The sequence below is a fragment of the Triticum aestivum genome, chromosome 6B (assembly GCF_018294505.1).
Source record: "Triticum aestivum cultivar Chinese Spring chromosome 6B, IWGSC CS RefSeq v2.1, whole genome shotgun sequence".
Taxonomy (NCBI): domain Eukaryota; kingdom Viridiplantae; phylum Streptophyta; class Magnoliopsida; order Poales; family Poaceae; genus Triticum; species Triticum aestivum.
This window is the reverse complement of record NC_057810.1, coordinates 61,292,824-61,303,905: the sequence shown is the minus strand read 5'-3', so window position 1 is coordinate 61,303,905 and position 11,082 is coordinate 61,292,824. Positions and strand designations below refer to the sequence as shown.

The 11,082-nt window shown below is 46.0% G+C and overlaps 1 pseudogene; it reads left to right on the top strand.

The window, feature by feature from the left end:
* The first annotated feature begins 838 nt into the window (after window positions 1-838).
* On the top strand, window positions 839-2,747 carry LOC123133484 (uncharacterized; annotated as a pseudogene).
* Window positions 2,748-11,082: the final 8,335 nt, after the last annotated feature.

Below are 11,082 nucleotides of genomic sequence, written 5' to 3'. Positions count from 1 at the left end.
AAGGTCGCTGCAAGTCGCATATATAGTTTCTTCACTTAGCCCCCCTCCCCCCCCCCCCCAAAGAAAAATTGGTGTGTATTAGATGAAACAATCGATATGAAGAATGTGTGTCATGCCCAAATGAGTTAGCATGCTTCTCATTCTTGTCAATATGATGATCATGCATGGCTAGGATACTTCAGATCAAGCATATGAGGGGGGGGGGGGTACTCTGGATGAGAATTTTGCTGAGAGTAGATCATTGAACTAAACAAGTTGTGGGATAAGTGGCATGACCAAATGCCAGTGGTCATATATCTTTTTGCCACTTGGGTATTGACAACATATCACAATGAGAAAGGAGGAAACAACACTTGGATGTTCCTTGCAAAATTGTTTTAACATGTGAAGCTACATTCCACCCCAATCAATTACTGTTATCTGAAACTGTCTTGGGAGCAGCATGCTAAATATATTTACTAGTTCTATCGCTGAAATGAACGGGTGCGGCAAAGCGGGTCATCATGGTCTAGTGAAACATTAAAATACACTTTGAAATGAGAAGAAAACCCAATGTAACCCTTTGAAACAAGACAAGTTCTGGAAAAAAAATAACACGAATCTCAAAGCAACCATGAATGATGAATTCATATGTGGTATTTTTTTAGCTTTTTTAGAATATATTTTTTGAGCTGGGTAGAAGTTTTTTTTTAAAAAAGACAGAGCTGGGTAGAAGTGGAAGGAGCAAACGATCAAATCCCCCTATTTTGTGGTATTTTGGTGTCTGCATGTGGGCCCAGGTTCGCAAGGCACAAAAGATTAAATCCCCCTATTTTTTTCTCACCCGTCGCCATTTCCACTCGAGCTCGAGCTCGACAGCCATGGCCTCAGAACTAGGGCTAGCGCCGCCGGCGAAGCGCCCGCTAGCGGCGGCACCCACCACCATCACCGGTATCGGCGACGACCTCCTCCGCGAGATCTTCCTCCTGCTTCCGTCCCTCCCGAGCCTCGTCCGCGTCGCCCTCGCCTGCCGCACCTTCCTCGGCGCCGTCCCGTCGTCCCCCGCGGCCGCTTCCTGGCGCTCCACCCCCCCCCCCCCCCCCCCCCCAGCTCCTCGGCTTCTTCATCTGCCCCAGCCGCATCGCCAGCCACCCCTTCGTCCCCTCCCGCGGCCGCTCCGACCCGGACCTCGCCGCCGCCGTCCGCGGCGCCGATTTCTTCCTCACCCGCCTCCCGGAGGACGGCGGTTCCTCCCGCGGGTGGCACTTCGAGACCTGCTACGGTGGCTACGCCGTCCTCCTCAACCAAACCACGGACCAGATCGCTGCCTACAACCCCCTCACGCAGGCACTGCATCTCTTCCCCCAGCCGCCCGCCGACAAGATCCTCTTCCACGGCTTGCCTGAGTACTATTTCTTCTCCGGAGAGGACCAGGGAGTGCTCCGTATGGTCTGTGTCCAACACCGGAACACGTCGTGGCAAGTGCCGGCGCGCGTCGCCGTCTTCACCCCGGCCACCAGCGGCGAGTGGCAGATTTTGCCGTGGGTGGAGACCCCGCCGCCTCTGCAACCCGAGGAAGATGGTCAAAAAGTCATCACATTTTACCCTGGTACGCAGGTGAAAGGATTCATTTACTGGAAACACACGAGTCAAGCCTATGTACTCATTCTCAACACTGCGACACTGCAATTCTCGAGAGTGGATTTGCCGCCATTCTTTGAAGAGATAGAGACTGTGCAATTTATGCTTGGTCAGACCAAGGATGGGGAGCTCTGTATGGTTGGGGCAGATGACAACGATGGGAAGACAGGAATGCTTGTTGCTTGCGTTTGGAGAGCTGATGAGCACGGTGTTGAGAAGTGGATGCTGGAAGATACTTTTGCACTGAGTCTATTTGTTGATGCCACAGAGGATGATTCCACGGTGCAGGTTGATGCGATTATCGATGGCTATGTGTACCTGTCCACTAAGTATTCTGGGCATATGTTCTAAAAAAAAAGTATTCTGGGCAAGCTGAGTCCCTCCTATCCCTCTGCCTGGAAACAGCAAAGCTAACCAAGCTCTTTGATGGTACATACACAAGCCCATCTCATCCCTACATCATGGCGTGGCCTCCTTTGATATACAACAAGGCAAGCCCGTGCTTGAAGATTCCGGTAAAGTTTCTTCAGACGTTTGGTCCTTGGATTATGTGAGGTTGCTTGAGAGCATTGGATTATTGTATAGTTGTGATAATCTGCCATTAATTCCACCTTCTGCAATTTTGGTCCACAGTTTTTGTTCTTTTGTTGCACAACAATGGCTTGATTCCAAGTCTTGATAAAGTAGCACACTATCATGTCTGATTTGCATAACTCATATAGTACATGTGTTTATTTGCAGACTATATATCAGTACAAGGATGCAATGTGGAAAGCCAAAATCCCTCTAAAAACTAAGATATGGCTATGGCTGATTTGGCACAATGCGATTGCCACAAAAGACAACATGAGAAAACCCGGGTTGGGGATTATATTTGTAGCTTTTGTGAGGAACGAATCTATTCATCATCGATTCTTTGCCTGTTTGGCTGCATCGTACATGTGGAGCTCTAGTTGCAATACTATGGGTCCATATGATAGACCTAGATGCTTCACACAATACTTTACTTGGGTCGCTGATAAAATCCCCTTAGGGATTAATTTACAATTGCTGCCTTTTGTTGGGTTATCTGGAAAACTCGAAACAGAGCTTATTTTGAGAAGAAATTACAGTCCGCTCCTGCTGAGCTGATTTATTATTTCATGTTTTTCTTTGTCACTGGGCAGGTTTACAGAAGGATGGCGAAAGCAAAATCTTCTGGAAGGGGAGGCGGCGATCCAGAATTCAGCTATCAGGAGTTCAGGACCCATGAAGCTGCTCGTGCGTCCTCGACTGGTGGCTTACTGCGCATCCCTGAAGAAGATGAGAGTGAAGATGAACAAAATGAGCTGATGGATATTGAGCGGCAGTAATAACAGAAAGTCTTGTTACTGCTTGATTGTGGTGTTTCGATCCAGGTTATCTGTCCTGTATGTTTTTCGTTCTGAACAGATCAGTCTGGGGCTAGCTTGTCCACCAAATCTTATCTTATCTTTTGTGTCTGTGTCCTGGTGTGGATTGCTGTCCACTTTCCTTGGAGTTTGCTCTTGCAACCCTGTGTCACTTTTGCTGTGAGGTCTGAGTCTTAATTAATTTCGGATGCGTTTTTTCTTTTCTTTTCTTTTTCAGTGTGTAAAACCTTGTTTCGTTATGCCAATAGTGGAACCCGGCTCCCTTTTTTGGGAGGCGTATGACTAAAAAGTATGAGGATGCAATATTTAGCATGCAGTTTGTGCAGAGTTTATGATAGCACTAGCATGCTGATATAAACTGCACGTCATGCTCCCTATCTCTTGTTGTCTGCGCCGATTATGTGATAGCACAAGGATATGAAGTGCTGCATTGCCACTATTTGAGGCTGTAAATTTCTCCTCACTCAAACGTTGTCTAAACATTACTTTGTAATGCTAACCACTATGAGATTGCATTGCTGTAACAAATCTTATTTCATTTTCACTACTTGTATGGATAGGATACTATACTTGTCTATCATAACAAATCTTATATCGTTTTCACTGCTTGTATGGTTGCTAAACTTGTCTATCAATTTTTCTTTTTGAAACGGAGAACTTGTCTATCACTGGAATCTATAGCCTTGCACAATTTATGTATACAAATACTGGAATCCTTTACTCACGCCGAAATGTTCTTCTATGTCTTTGGGTGCTCGCTGGTGCAAAAACAGTACGTCGCCTGCACGCGTGCCCTCCTGATGTTTGATTGTAGGCGTGCAATGTAGCTGTACAGTCCATCTCACTGAAAAGTTCAGGGTTTTTCCACGGTGCAGCTACCACTGGAACATCTGATGTTCCGTACATCATATCTGTAGTTTGGTTACTTAAATTTATCTAGCCTCTGAACCTGAATGATTTATGAGTACACAATATCCTGCTACTGCTTGGCCTGGTTGTGACGCCCGGATAATTAAGCTACAGTAACCTTCTACTAATGATGCCACGTCACCACGAATACTGTTGCTAATCTCGCGTTAGTTGAAAACGATTCAAATTCAAATATGAGTTAATGACAAACATCAAAAGTTTTCAAACGTTAAAACTAAATTGTTCGGTTTGTCGAAAATAATCCATAAATTATTTTTGTGAAGTAAGCACACTTTTACAAAAAAAATTAAATATTTTGAAATAAATAAAATAGTAGCAGAAATAGATAATTAAATGCCATTTTCAATTAATAAAATATTAAACTAATTTATTTAATTGCCCGAACTAATGGGGCAGTGACATATTTGTGAAACTAAATTAGGAACGAGTTTTGTATTTTAACTAAACTATAGCAATGTGAAACTAAAATAATACAGAAAAGAATAAATAAAACAAAATAGAATAAAACAACAGGTAAAAAGCCCCCCCCCCCCTCGCTGGGCCTCGGCCCAGCTGGCCACTGGGCTAGCCAGGCCGGCCCAGCCTCCGCCCCACACCCTCCTCCATACCCCCCCACTTGGGGGAAAACCCTAACCGACACCCCCACTCGCCCCATACGATCCCCTTCTCCTCCCCCATCGATCTGGATCGGGATCGGCCCCGATCCCATCTCCCCCGACGCCCTGCGGCTGCCCGTCGCCGTCCACCGTCGCCCGAGGTCTCTGCCGGTGTCGCCTCCTCGCCTACTCCCTCAGCGCCCACCTCGCCGGAGCTCCCTCACCGGCCTGCTTCCTCCTCTCCACCGGCCTGCCTCCTCTTTGCCGCCGGCCTCCTCGAGCTCCTCCTCGACCCCCGCTGCCTAACCCCTACGACCACTGTGAGCTTCCTTCCTTCCCCTCTCTATTGCCGGCGCCAGCCAACCCGCTCGTCGCACCGTTACCGTGCTCCAGCACCACCGCTCGTCGCCGTAGCCGCCGGCGCCCCGCTGGCGCCTTGTTTGCCTCGCCCCATCGTGCGCCCGGGTCCAGTCACCCAACGCCCGTCCCAGCCCGCTCCCGGCCGACTGCGGCCACCCCGCCATGGGCATCGGCGCACGAAGCGCCCAACCGGGTGCGCCCCCGTGACCAGCGCTCGTTCAGGCTTCACCCACCCGATGCTCCTCCCGAACCCCCCTCGCTGGCTACCGCTCCGGTGCGCCCTACCAGTGGCTCTCTCGGGCTCGTGTGTATCCAGCGCCCTCTCGGGCTATGCTAGGTATGCATCATGTGTATCCAGCGCCCTCTCGGGCTCGTGCCCGTTTGGGTGCCCACGCCACTGCCCGCTAGCGTCCGCCCCGCTAGGCCCCGATGGGCCACTGCCAGGGGGCCCCACACCCCTTTTGATTAAAATGAAAATGAAAAACAAAATATTAAATAATAATAATTAAATTAATGAATTAATTAACCTAATTAAAACTATGATGTTAACACTAATAGTCTATTAGTTAAACAGAGTAAATGACGAACGGGCCCCATATGTCAGGGTTGACCAGGTCAACCTGTGGACCTGCTGACATCATGCTGATGTCACGCTGGCACAATAATTGTATTTTCTAATTTAATTAATTCTGTTAATTCTAAAAATGAAGTAAAACTTTTCAAATTAATATAAAATAATCCGTAGCTCGGATGAAAATACTTTGTACATGAAAGTTGCTCAGAACAACGAGACGAATCCGGATACGTAGCCCGTTCATCCGCCACACATCCCTAGCATAGCAAACACGCAACTTTCCCCCTCCGGTTCATTTGTCCGAAAACGCGAAACACCGGGGATACTTTCCCGGATGTTTCCCCCCTTCGTCAGTATCACCTCCTACCACGTTAGGGCATACCTAGCACCATGTTTTGTCCCCTTATGTTTTGTGATGCTTTGTTTGCTTCGTATTTACTGTTTCTTCCCCCCCTTTCCTTCTCCGGTAGACTACGAGACCGACGCTGCTGCTGCCCAGTTTGACTACGGAGTTGACGACCCCTCCTTGCCAGAGCAACCAGGCAAGCCCCCCCTTTGATCACCAGATATCGCCTATTCTATCCTCTACTGCTTGCATTAGAGTAGTGTAGCATGTTACTGTTTCGATTAATCCTATTCTGTTGCATAGCCTGTCATTGTTGCTACAACTGTTGATACCTTACCTGCAATCCTAAATACTTAGTATAGGATGCTAGTTTATCATCATTGGCCCTACATTCTTGTCAGTCTGCCTTGCTATACTATTGGGCCGTGATCACTCGGGAGGTGATCACGGGTATATACTATATATACATACATACTATACAGATGGTGACTAAAGTCGGGTCAGCTCGTTGAGTACCCGCAAGTGATTCTGATGAGGGGGCTAAAAGGACAGGTGGCTCCATCCCGGTAGAGGTGGGCCTGGGTTCCCGACGGCCCCCGACTGTTACTTTGTGGCGGAGCGACATGGCAGGTTGAGACCGCCTAGGAGAGAGGTGGGCCTGGCCCTGTTCGGCGTTCGCGGATACTTAACACGTTTAACGAGATCTTGGTATTTGATCTGAGTCTGACTACTGGCCTATACACACTAACCAACTACACGGGAACTGTTATGGGCACTCGACGTCGTGGTATCAGCCGAAGCCTTCGTGACGTCAGCGACTGAGCGGCGCGCACCGGATTGGAACGTAAGCCTGCTCTTGTATTAAGGGGGCTAGTTCTGCTTCCGGCCGCGTACACAACGTGCAGGTGTGCTAAGGGCGATTGGCCCAGACCCCTGTGCGCTTAGGTTTAGACCGACGTGCTGACCTCTCTGTTGTGCCTAGGTGGGGCTGCGACGTGTTGATCTTCCGAGGCCGGGCATGACCCAGGAAAGTGTGTCCGGCCAAATGGGATCGAGCGTGTTGGGTTATGTGGTGCACCCCTGCAGGGAAGTTAATCTATTCGAATATCCGTGATCTTCGGTAACAGGACGACTTGGAGTTGTACCATGACCTTACTACAACTAGAACTGGATACTTAATAAAACACACCCAGACAAGTTCCACAGACAACCCGGTGATCGCTTTTCCACAGGGCGACGAGGGGAGGATCGCCGGGTAGGATTATGCTATGCGATGGTACTTGGAGGACTTCACTCTACTCTCTTCTACATGCTGCAAGACGAAGGCTGCCAGAAGCGTAGTCTTCGACAAGATTAGCTATCCCCCTCTTATTCTGGCATTCTGCAGTTCAGTCCACCGATATGGCCCTTTACACATATACCCATGGATATGTAGTGTAGCTCATTGCTTGCGAGTACTTTGGATGAGTACTCACGGTTGCTTTTCTCCCTCTTTTCCCCCTTTCCCTTCTACCTGGTTGTCGCAACCAGATGTCGGAGCCCAGGAGCCAGACGCCACCATCGACGACGATACCTACTACACTGGAGGTGCCTACTACTACGTGCAGGCTGCTGACGACGACCAGGAGTAGTTTAGGAGGATCCCAGGCAGGAGGCCTGCGCCTCTTTCGATCTGTATTCCAGTTTGTGCTAGCCTTCTTAAGGCAAACTTGTTTAACTTATGTATGTACTCAGATATTGTTGCTTCCGCTGACTCGTCTATGATCGAGCACTTGTATTCGAGCCCTCGAGGCCCCTGGCTTGTATTATGATGCTTGTATGACTTATTTTATTTGTAGAGTTGTGTTGTGATATCTTTCCGTGAGTCCCTGATCTTGATTGTACATGTTTCCGTGTATGATTAGTGTACGATTGAATCAAGGGTGTCACAAGTTGGTATCAGAGCCGACTGCCTGTAGGAATCCCCCTTTCCAACTCCTTGGCCGAAGTCGAGTCTAGACATTGCAAAACTTTTACTAACATGGTTGTGTGTCTTACGGGCACACATTGCCATTGGGTGGTATTAGGATCTTTTATTCCTTGTCCATACTCTGGGATTCTGATCTCTCTTCTATTCGGGTTTAATGAATTTTACTAAATCTAACATTAGGATCTTGTTATCACTTTCACCCGGAGAGCCCCTTATTACTGATGATCGTCTGCTGCACCAGAAGACCCTGAAGATACTCTCCGTTGTTAACTCGAGAACTTGTGTTCATCGCGTTTGCAATTTCCCTTCCACTGTAAACCCTTATGGATAACTACTTGCAGTTGTTATTCTTACCTTCATCCCCAGTTGGTCTTGTTATTACAAGATACCCTGAAAAACTCATCGTTGTTTCGATAATCCTTTGAGCTTACTGCCTTGCTGTTCTTTGTCATCTGAATACCCCTATGGTTAATTCTCGCACTTATCGAGTATCCGCTCATCCCCCAGTTGTTCATGTGTTATACAAAAGTCTTCGAAATACCATTCGATATTCCGAAAATCCTCAGCAACCTATTGCTCTGGAATTTCTTGTTTGCTTTCATTATGATTAATCTCATAAGTATAGTAATCATATTGGCATCCTTTGTCACCATCATTTTTGAGTCCGTTGATTCAATATGTTGTGAATGTTCACAATCATCAGGCGAGTCCTAGGATTATCTTTCCGGCTCAGACGTCATTTTTAACATGAGTTGGTTCTCGACCAAACTATCTGTCGTCGATTGTGCCTCTGGTATATTCAATTGATCCATCCCTGATCAGAGCATCTGCTTCTAGTCCTTTGTTTTGGAAATCATAATTCCTTTGCATTTAAGATTTGAATTATTCAGATGATTCCATAACCTGTTGCATTTGCATTCCTTCCTTTTCTGGTTGAGTATCGATACTCACATCAGATCCTTTGTGGACCATCAAGTCCTTTGTTGGATTGTTATCCGATAGTGTCCTTCACATTTGATCACTTTGTGAGTTCTTCCCCTGATACATAATGCCTTTGTTAAGTTGTATCCTCTGCTTGGCCAACCATGCTTTGCTTTCGAGCTTGTGTTATTTACTCTTGAAACTTGTGGTATATGTTTCTAAGAAGCCCCTATGGGTTGAACATATGCCTTCTCTAAACCGTGTGAACCCGAAAGTTTTCACGAGCCATACTCTTCTGGTGCTTCACCAGATAAAATTTCAACACCGCAACTTCATCGAACGTGAGAAGTGAATGAAAGGTTATGCATTGGAGAAGTTGGAGTCAACCTTGAACTTGTGTTCATGCCCATGGACACGATGTAGATCTTATCATTAAAGCTTCTCTGAAATTAATTATTCCTTTGGTATAAGTTCATCTTATATCTGGGATCTGGTCTTTTGCAATCGTGGTTCCGACCATGTTCTCTTTTAAATACCATTTCTTGTGCAAGTTTAAGCACTTGTCTTCTGTAGAGCAATACCCTAGTCCAACCTCTACTTTGATCTGTCATCGAGTATTACCCCCCTGGTATCGCGAGATTATCATGGAACTGCATAACATCTTATGAGTTCTTCATCAAGTGCTACATTCCCACTAATTCCAATTTTTCACGGGCTCTGAGTTATTAAACACTCAAAGACACCAATAACTGAACCGAGTCCGCACTACGGTTCAACAACTCTTCAGTAAGCTTCTATAAGTACAAGTTTGTACCCGATCACATCATTCCTAGCCTGATCGGCTATATCATTATCATGCTAATTTTTAACTGTGCTATCGGGTCCTTCTTCTCGGAGCACAAATTTCGACAGTGAGCTAATCTTACAATCGATCTTCCTCGTCATACCATTTGTCCTTGAATAGCAAGCTTGATTTCGAGTTTGTGTCGTACCCATGGTTCCAATGACTTTTGGCTTCAACATTTCCGTTGACTTGATGTCATCGCCGATCAGTTACATCTTCTCGAAACCTCTCGACAAATGTGTCGTGATCATCATCAACATTCTGGGGTCTTCCAAGATATCTATCGAATTCTTGATGAGAAATAGCATCCTTTGCCCTCGATGGTTTGGGTTATCATCCACAACGTTATTGCATTCCCTCCAACACAAAAATTGTTCCTGTTTTGTGTTGTTCCTTGAGTTCCTTTCTATCCTACTTATGTTATGATTCTACCGCGGAGTATTACCATCTTTGATGTCAAGAATGTTGTGAGGATTGCTCCACGTCTTCAGAATTCTTGCTATAATGATACTTCTCACCATCACCATTCTTTCTTGGTCCTTGTGTTGATTCCAACCGGGGTACCCACAAGTGAACGGTGTTGTTTGGATTCTGCCCTTCTAGCAACCCTCTTAATGGTCGACCGTTCATTCTTAGACTATTAATTATTGAATCACCATTCTGACATTAGTCGTGCAACCCAACCCATATTTCGGGCGCACCTTTCAACCAATGTTTAATTGTGTATGTCTTCCTCGAGCTTACTTCCTTATATCATTTGATATGACAAATGTTATCTCCTTATCCACATAATTGTGGAGATCCATCTTTTGGATACCTCGATGAGTTATCGCTGAGTCCATCAGTCACCTCCTCATCCTCTTCTTGATTTAATGATGAACTCTTGTTTCGGAACTCGCTTCCATAGTTCATTTCCCGAGAATCTTCGATGTTATCTCGTCAATTTGTGTCGCACCTTTTCTCCTCGAGCGTCATGAGTTTGAGGTATCCTGACACCAATCAAATCTGAATCTCGGTCAGATATGATGGTTGGAACATATTTCCAAGAGTTATAACAATGGTCTTTATGTGACCCGGTAAGGTAATGTCGTGCCTAGCACACCTGGCCGGAGGCCCTATTGTATAGTTTCCTTTTCAGCCAGGCTATCCTTTCTTCCATGAGGAAATTGTAAGACTTATTCTATAATTTGTTCCTGATGGATCTTTTTTGTTTCCAAAGTCTGATTTTCACCTGTTGACCATGTCAATGCTATCTCGAAGCATGTCTATGGTACTCCGTTCTTCAACAAGAACATTTGAAGTCCAATGCTAAAAGTTTCCTACTCAATTATCCAAACACCGTTGTATGGGTAAGGTCATGAAATTTCTCTCCTCTTATCTAAAGGGTTTTCTACTTTATATCCTGTCTTGGATATCATCATCTGCTTGACTTTGGGAAGGATATACCCCTGATATATGTGTTTAAACACATTTTCCTTTCCGTTGTTTTGTTCAAACTTTCTTATAATCTACTTAACTGAGCAGTGGTAAT